A 7,963-nucleotide genomic window follows, 5' to 3' on the forward strand; every position below is an offset into this window, starting at 1 on the left:
CTTTTGTTTGCCACTTGGAGATGGGATAAAATCAGGATAAGGCTACGTGGCCCAAACAAAACAGCAGCAGTTCTGAGCCCTCGGTCTCAGCAGTGCTTTGTAGCTGCTCTGCACAGACACTGTCAGCTTGGGCTTTGCAGGGAGTGGGGAAAGAAAAAGCTGAGTTTTTCCTGGCACATTTTGCTTGCAAATGTAATTTTCCCTCTTGTTCCTCTTTAAAGCTTCTCTTCCCAGGATTGCATTTGTGTATTTTTCTCATGCTGCTCAGGTGAGTTTGATAAGTGCCTTTATTCCTTTTTTTTCCACGGGATGCATCTCAAGCAGTGCTTTCATACCCAGCCCACTCCCTGTGCTGTCGCTCCAGGCTTGTTGCTTCTCTCATTCAAGCCCTGGAGGAAGATGTGGAGCGAGCTCTTGCAGATGGGAGAGGAGGCAGCTCCTGCTTCTGAATCCTTCCCCCTGCAAAGCAGCGACGAGAGCTTTGATCGGGGTGGACAAGAGGAGCCAAAGCCTTTCTGCTGTTGCTGGCAGTGTTGGAGCACGCAGGGTGAGATGAGGGTGAGGCTCTCCCTGTTCTCCTGTGTTGTTTCATGGTGAGGCCTCGGCTGAGGAGCTCCCCGATCCAGCTCTGGAGGGCAATGCTGCCCTGTCGCTGCTGCTTTGTGCCTCCCTTTGCTCCAGGCAAAATCGGCTGTGCTCGCTCTGATGAGTGTCTCTAACGTGTTCACTCGCTGCTGGTGATGTTTCCCTGTCTCCTGCCTGGAGCAAACTGAAGATCTGAGCTGGATTCAGGCAGTGGCAGTGACTTCCATTTGCTGTGGTGATGCCAACAGTTCCTCTGCCCCCTGTGTCCCAGGTGGATAAAATCATCCAGCCCCACTGGGAGGTCCAGCAGCCCCTCTGCTCCTGCCCTAGGGGAGCCAAGCAGAATATTCTCCAGTAAGCAAGGGGGAAATTGTAAACAGTGGGTCACACCCAGCCCTGAAATAGGCAGCTGTGGTTGCCTTCAGGACAGCAGTTTCACTTCTGTCTGCTGGTTTGGCCCACTGAGCATGAGTTTCCAGGGAAGGGAGTGAGCAACCCCATATCCAATTATTTATCTTATTACAAGGGTAAACACAGAGTCATCCCTCTGTTCCTCCTTGTTTTCTCTTGGTGCTGGGTTGGCTTTTGGCTTTAGCTGTGATGATCTGCCCAGTGGTCAGGCCCTGACACCCTTCACTATGCAGGGCCTGAGTCCAGGATAGAACAGCTGAGCAGAAACACAATCCTGGTGTGAACAGCCCCACTTGGGCTGTGGCTGAGCTGAACACACTGCTGGGAGCAGAGGAAGGAGTGAGACACCAGCAGAGCAGCTCACACTGCCCCTGGCCTGGCTGCTGTGCAAGGTGGATGCAGCATCACTCATTTTTAGAGCCAGTGAGCAGAAAGGAGGAGCTGGAGCCAGAGGTGGGCACCAGCACCACTGATCCTGCCCAGGCTTGGGAGCAGCTTGTCGCTCTCTGCAGCACCCACACTCAGCTGCTCCATGAGCATTCACCTCTCCCGTGCCACATCCAACCCACACCAGTCTCAGACAGGCCCTTGGCAGAGGCTTTTTTGGCTAATTAATGAACTATGAGCTAATTGAGGGCATTGTGCCCAGCTTGCTGGAGCTGAGGACAGCTGATGCTGGCTCCTCCAGCACTGGGTTATGTTTTGGGTTGGGGGTTTTAGCAGAGAGTTCTGCTAAGTTACAGGTTATAATAAAGGATTTGGAGATTGCTGTATCTGGGTAAGTCCATAAAGTAAGCTAGAGGGTTTGGCAGTATTTTGATTTTTTGGATACTGTTTTGCAGGGGCAAGGGAGAGACTTGTTTCCCCACAAGTGTAGTCTGGAGCTGGGGAGCACTGAGTGATGCAGGGGCAGGGATGCTCTTTGTCCTTGTGATCAGATCCACCTTGGCCACACGGTGGGTACATATTCACTTTTGGGTGCCAGCCTGGTGTGCAACTCCTCAGCATCTCCCTTGTCACTGCTGTCCCCTCCTCCCTGCTTGAGGGAGGCTGGTGACACCATCAGCCGCTGCTCCTCAGCAGCTTCAGATCGGGCCTGATAATTTATTTTATCTGAGGAGGGCAGGCAGAGGGATGGGCCAGGAGCCTGGGCCTGTGGCTGGTTAAGGGGAGGTTTCTGGGGGCCAGCACGGGGGGCTCTGCTCTGGGGCCTGGGGCCACAGAGGGTCCCTGTGCCTTCCTTGGGACCATCCCAGCCCCCTGTCCCCAGAGCATCCATGTTCTTTCTTCCCTTCTCTGGTACCATCCCGCTGTTCTTTTCCTGGAACATGCATATTCTCCCCTTCCTCTCCTGGGATCATTCCTGCTCCTCCCCTGGGAGCACCCCAGCCTGCACATTCCCCAGCAGCATCCCAGTCTCTTTCCTCCCATAACCTCCCTACTCTTCTGCTGGCAGCATCCCAGCCTTTTCTCCTTGGTGCATCCACACCCCTTCCCTTGTTTCCTCCCAAATCATCCCTCTCCACTTCTTCAGCAGCTCTGCAGCACCTTCTGTGCGTGCTGAGGGCACCACTGGTTCTCCTTGACCCAGAGCAAAATGTGAGAGGGGGGAGATACTGATCAGTGCTTGCCTTCACCTGAGCCAAAACTGCTGGGGGAGGCAGAGGGTGCTTGGTGTTTGCTGTGTGTGCCTGGAGCTTGATCCATGCTGGGATGAGGGGACTGTGCTGGGGCCAGAGCAGAGTGGCTCTGCCTTTGTGCCGCTGCTCTGCTGTGTTTTCCTGAGCAAATAATGCTGCAGCTTTTGGAATTGGGCCCAAAACTTGAGTTCTGGCAGGGGAGGGCAAAGCTCTGGGCTTCACCACAACCTCTGGTGCTGGCTGAAGCCTGGGGGGGGGAAGGGAAATGCAGCCCCTCTGTGTCCCCTCTCTCTGCACCGTGGGGCACAGGGCTCTCTGCTCCCCTGCTCTCTGTGCCACCAAGCACAGAGAAATCCTGCAAGAGCATCTCTCCTCTCCTTACCCGAAAACAATTTTGGAAATGAAAGCCGGGAGGCAGAGCCAGGGATGTTATCTCACCCCTTTCTACCGTTTCAGATAGGAAACAGCCTTTCATCTCTCCCAGGGTGAAAGGCAATTTGCATTTCAAGAGGTCAGGACGAAGCTTTTTCTCTTTACCATCCGAAATTCGTTATTCAAAGTCTATTTGGAAACAAAACAACACATGCACGGGAAGATGGCCTCTGCAGGCTCAAATTAACTGCTCCTGTCATCCCTGATTTCCCTGGCTGCTGCTGCTGGAGGATGCTGGATCCAGGAGGAGGAGGCACAGGCGCTGCTGGAGATGTGAGTGGAGCAAACCTGTGAGCTCCTCGCTGTGGCTGGAGCTGCTGCAGGGCTCGGGGGTCTCCCCTGGGAATTGGGGGAGGGTTTTCACCCCCCTGCCCTGCACAAGCTTGGCTCGGACAGGTCAGGTCCCTGAGGAGAGCTCCAGACCCACCTCTCTGCAAGCCCTGCTCCCTTCCAGCGCCCACCCTCAGCCTGGCTCCAACAACCCAGTCCTGCTCATAAAACCCCTCTGGCAGCTTCGCTGGGGCTTGCTGGGCACTGGAGCTTTGTTTTCTCAGCTGCTGCCTCTGCCCTCACTGCTGCCACTTATTGATATCAGAGTTTGCATTAGCAGGTGCAGCTCTGGGATATTCAATTACCTATAAAGAGCTGTGGCAACATAAGACATGGCTGGAGGCATCAAGGCCGTTGGTTTCAGGTTTTTTTTTTCCTTGGTTTCAGGGTTTTTTTTCTCTTGGTTTCAGGGTTTTTTTCTCTTGGTTTTGGGTGCTTTGTTTTGGTGTTTTACCTTGCATTTAAAAGAGATGTGAGGACGGGTAAAGTGGCATAAAAAACAGAAGTGAAAAGTGGAGTAAGGAGAAGGAGAAATAAATAAATAATCCTGTTTATTAAATGAAACAGCTGGGTTGGGGAAAAAAATGATCTCCGGGAAGAAAGCAGCTCCCTGGGCTATTTTTAGCTCTTTTGTTTCTCCCCCCCTTTCCACCCCCACCCTCCTTGCACAGTCTGAGGGTTTGGTGCATGTCAATCCTGCTGTTCTCCCTCACCTCCTGAGTGCCAGGTGATGTGCTCTTTTCTTATTTTCTTTTTTTTTTTTTTTTTCCTCTCCTTTTTGTGCATCTTATTTATAGCAGGGAGCTGGGGGAAGGGCAGCAGCAGCATCAGGAGAGGCCGTGCAGGCATCGCCCTCAGTCCTGGCTGGGAAAGGAGGGCCAGCAGGGGCTGAGCCTCTCCTGCAGCATCTGGAGATGCCCGTGGTCCTCCCTCTGCTCCTCAGCAGCTCCAGAGCTGCTGCAGCCCCCCAAAATTCCCTTTGCCTGGGTCTGGGGGGCTCCAGCAGCTCCAGGGCAGGGGCCCTGTTTGGTGTCTCCTCTCAGCCCTTGCACCAATGGGGCTGGGGAACCCTGGATTTCAATTTTCCTGGATTTCCATTTCCCTGTGTTTCAATCAAGTCTTTCTCCCTTAGGCACCACCATTCCTAAAGCCATCCCAGCAAAGCTCTCCACCACCCCCAGGCACTCAGCCCTGCAACCTTCCCCTCTCCATCCCTCCCCATTCCCACCTCTCCTGGATGCTGCTGCTGCCCCAAGGCCCCTCTCCCCTCCTCTCCTCTGCCACCGAGCATCCTCGTGGGCTCCCATCTCTGTGCCTTTATGGAAGAAATACATAATTCTTTTATTATTCAATTAGGAGTTTAACACACAATCAGGTGATCGCTTTAAGAGGATTTCCTATAAGGCAGGATTTGAATAACGGGGCTATGAGTAATATATTCCCTTAACTGGTTTATTCCTTTATCAGATTTTTTTTTTCCCCCTAAGCACTTTAATGCATTTACTTTCCCATTGTCGACACTTTTCTCCGAGCTCTTCCTCCCTCCCCGAGCTTATGCAAATCCCCCGTAAGGCGTTTAATGCTCCGTGTGTGTCAATAGTGCCCAAATCTTGGCGGCAGCATTAGGGCTTCATGCATGCCCCGGCTGATTAAGAGGGGTGGTGGGGCCAGCCTGGCTGCCCAAACCCCCTTTCCAGCCCCCACCGTGGGGCCTCTGCTCTGGGAGCTGCATTTTTGCAGAGCAAAGGCTGAGCTGAAAGTCGCTTTTCTTCTGCAGGGTGAATGGGGAGAGCCGCGCTGACCTGCCCGCCGCTGTTTGCCGCCCTGTCGCTCACATCTGGGGCTGTGTGGAGGTGTTTGCTGCCAGGGGGGGATGGATGTGGGTGGGATGTGAGCAGAGGAGGAAGAGGAAGGAGGGAAAATAACCCCTGAGCTGGAATCAATGTTGGTTTGCGCACACACAGTCCGGCCTGTGCGGCAGAGGATGCTCAGGGTGCCTGCTGGGAATGGCTTGGGCATCACTGTCAGGAAAAACGGGGGTTTGCCCACTTTTTGTGCCACCTGGGGCTGGGGTTATGTCACCCTCATGTGCTGTGGGTTTGCTTGCCTTGAGGCAGTCCCTGGGGTTTGTTTTGGGGGATTAAAGAGCCCTTACAGACACAGGTGTGATGTACCTGGGTACTGGAGGCTCAGGGGATGTGTTTGTTTGCCTGCTCACCTTGGTGGAGTGTTCACTCTGACACCTGGGCAAAGGTGAGCTTGGGGAGGAGAGCAGGCAATGAAAGGAATAGCAAAAAGGGTTGGCCTGGAATTCCTGGTTTTCCCACTGCCTGAGTGTTTTGTGGCTGCTGGTGAAGGCCTTAGAGAACACAGCACAGGGAAAACACTCCCTCCAAGGGTAACTATCACCATTTTCTCCTTCCAGAGAAAAATCTCTCTCAGCCTGTGTCTGTAAACAGCCCGGTGAGTGGGAGGGGGCTGGACCGGCCCTTCCCTGCGTTGTTTCCTCCACGCCCACCACTGATTGTCTCCTTTTTTATCCCGTCCTGCCACTCTGCCTGTGCGTGCAGCAATTATGCAAAGTTGCAATCAAGGAGCTGAATTAGGAGCTCATCTTGGATTAATTAGTGATGGATGCAAATCTGTTCCAACAAAGAGGAGCGAGGGGAGTGCAAAGGCCATGGGTATGCTCCCAGGGTTTCTCCAGCTCTCCCAGGCTCGTTTGAGGGTAGGAGGGATGCAGAGTAATGCCTTGCAGGAGAATTGGGGCATCCACGTGAAAGAATTTGGTTCTTGGCCTTGGGACAAGTCTTGGGTGCCCCAAAGCTGATGCTCAGTTCAGCCCGTGCATCTCCCTGGAGGTTTTAAACCCAGAGCTTTGGGCTTAGAGCATCTCCTCCCACCCCAGCCTCGCTGCAAAGCTCGGGGAAAAACCAGTTAATCCCCACGGCCTCCAGTGCTGAGCCCCTGCCAGCGCTGGGGATTTCTGTTCGCCTGCAATCGGATTGTGACAAACCCCTCCACTTGCATTGAACAAATTCCCTGGCTACTCCCTGCTCCTTGCAGGCCCCAGTAATCCCCTGAGTGTGACTCTGGCCAAGAGGCAACATCCCTGATTAATCCCCGGCGTCTCGGTGCAAAGCTGCTCTGCCGAGGATGCTCCTGGGCTGGCACGACACGCTCGGCCGCGCTGGGAGCAGACCCAGGGAAGGAGGCAAAGGATGCAAGGCTGTTAAAGGAGCTTTTCCAAGAAGGGATTGCAGCCTTGAGAGCAGCCTCTCCTTCCCCTGAAGTGGAAAAGATGGATTTGCAGCACTCCTGGGAGCTCTGGGGGTGGGAAAGGGGGGTGCAGATGTTTAATTTATTTTCCTGCCTCCTCTCAGTGTCACCCACCCCAGGTGGTGCAGAGGGGACACCCACAGGGCACAGAATAACCAGGGCAGCCTGGCAGGGTGAGCACGGCTTGGTTAGGGAGCTCCTGGCTCATGGCTGTGCCCACAGGGATGGGGACAGTAGGGACAGCCCATTCCCATGGTCCCCAAGAGTTTAAAACCTTGGCTTGAGGCTTTTGGTGTGCCGACAACTGAAAGGTCTCTCCTTCCTCTCCCCTCTGCAACAGCAGTGATTAATAAAACCTGACTCGGCTGGAAGGGCAAGGAGAAAAACAACAATACAGGACATTTCTGGAGATGGTCCTAATCCAGCATCTCGGAGCCAAATGAATCAGCAGCTTCTTATTCTGCCGGCAGGATTAGTGAATGCTCATCCAGGCTCCTGGGGAGTGAGGTGAGGCGCTGCATAGCAAGGAGAGATGTGGCCACAGGGTGTTGGCTGGTTCATGGAGCCGAGCAAATCCCTCCTTGTAATTCTGCAAACACTGCTGGGATGCACCCACTGGTGCAGGGAGCCATGGGACAGCAGGGAGAGGCAGGAGAAGGGAAAAATACCTCTAAAAATCTGCAGTGGGGGTGAAGGAGGAGGATGTTGGATGTGGGGGAAAGACTCAAGGCTGGGGCTGTGTGTAAGGGATGCCCCTCATGCCACAGGGACCACCATGCCTGGCTGGTTTTCCTGGCTGTTAAAGTGGGTCAAGCAGAAACCCAAGGAGCATCTGAGCTCGCCAACCTTGAGCCAACGATGTGGGAGCTGAATAATTCAGGGCCAGCTTAAAAAATTGAAGAGCCCAGCAAAGCTCCAGGAGAGCGCAGCCCATGGGACCCTCATACCCTTGCCAGGCAGAGGCAGCTCAGCCTGCCCATGCTCAGGGGCACCTTGGGCGTTTTGGGAGGGAGGACAGTGTTGTTTGTGTCTAACACTGCCCTTGGGAGTGGGGAAAGCAGAGGGAAAGCACCCAGAGAAATTCACCCTGGTGGATTCATCTCCCTGTGTTCACTGTAGAACTCCAAGCTGTAGCAGTTTCCTTGGATATCCCAGCATGGCTCTGTCACACCTACAGCAGGAGCAGCTGGAAGGGAACCCCCTTGTCCCCTGAAATGGGGATCTCTTCATTGTGTGGTTTTAGAGAGGAGGCTAAAACTTGATTTTTGCCAGCAGGTGTTTGGTTG

This window comes from Ammospiza caudacuta, chromosome 17 (genome assembly GCF_027887145.1).
Source record: "Ammospiza caudacuta isolate bAmmCau1 chromosome 17, bAmmCau1.pri, whole genome shotgun sequence".
Lineage (NCBI taxonomy): Eukaryota > Metazoa > Chordata > Aves > Passeriformes > Passerellidae > Ammospiza > Ammospiza caudacuta.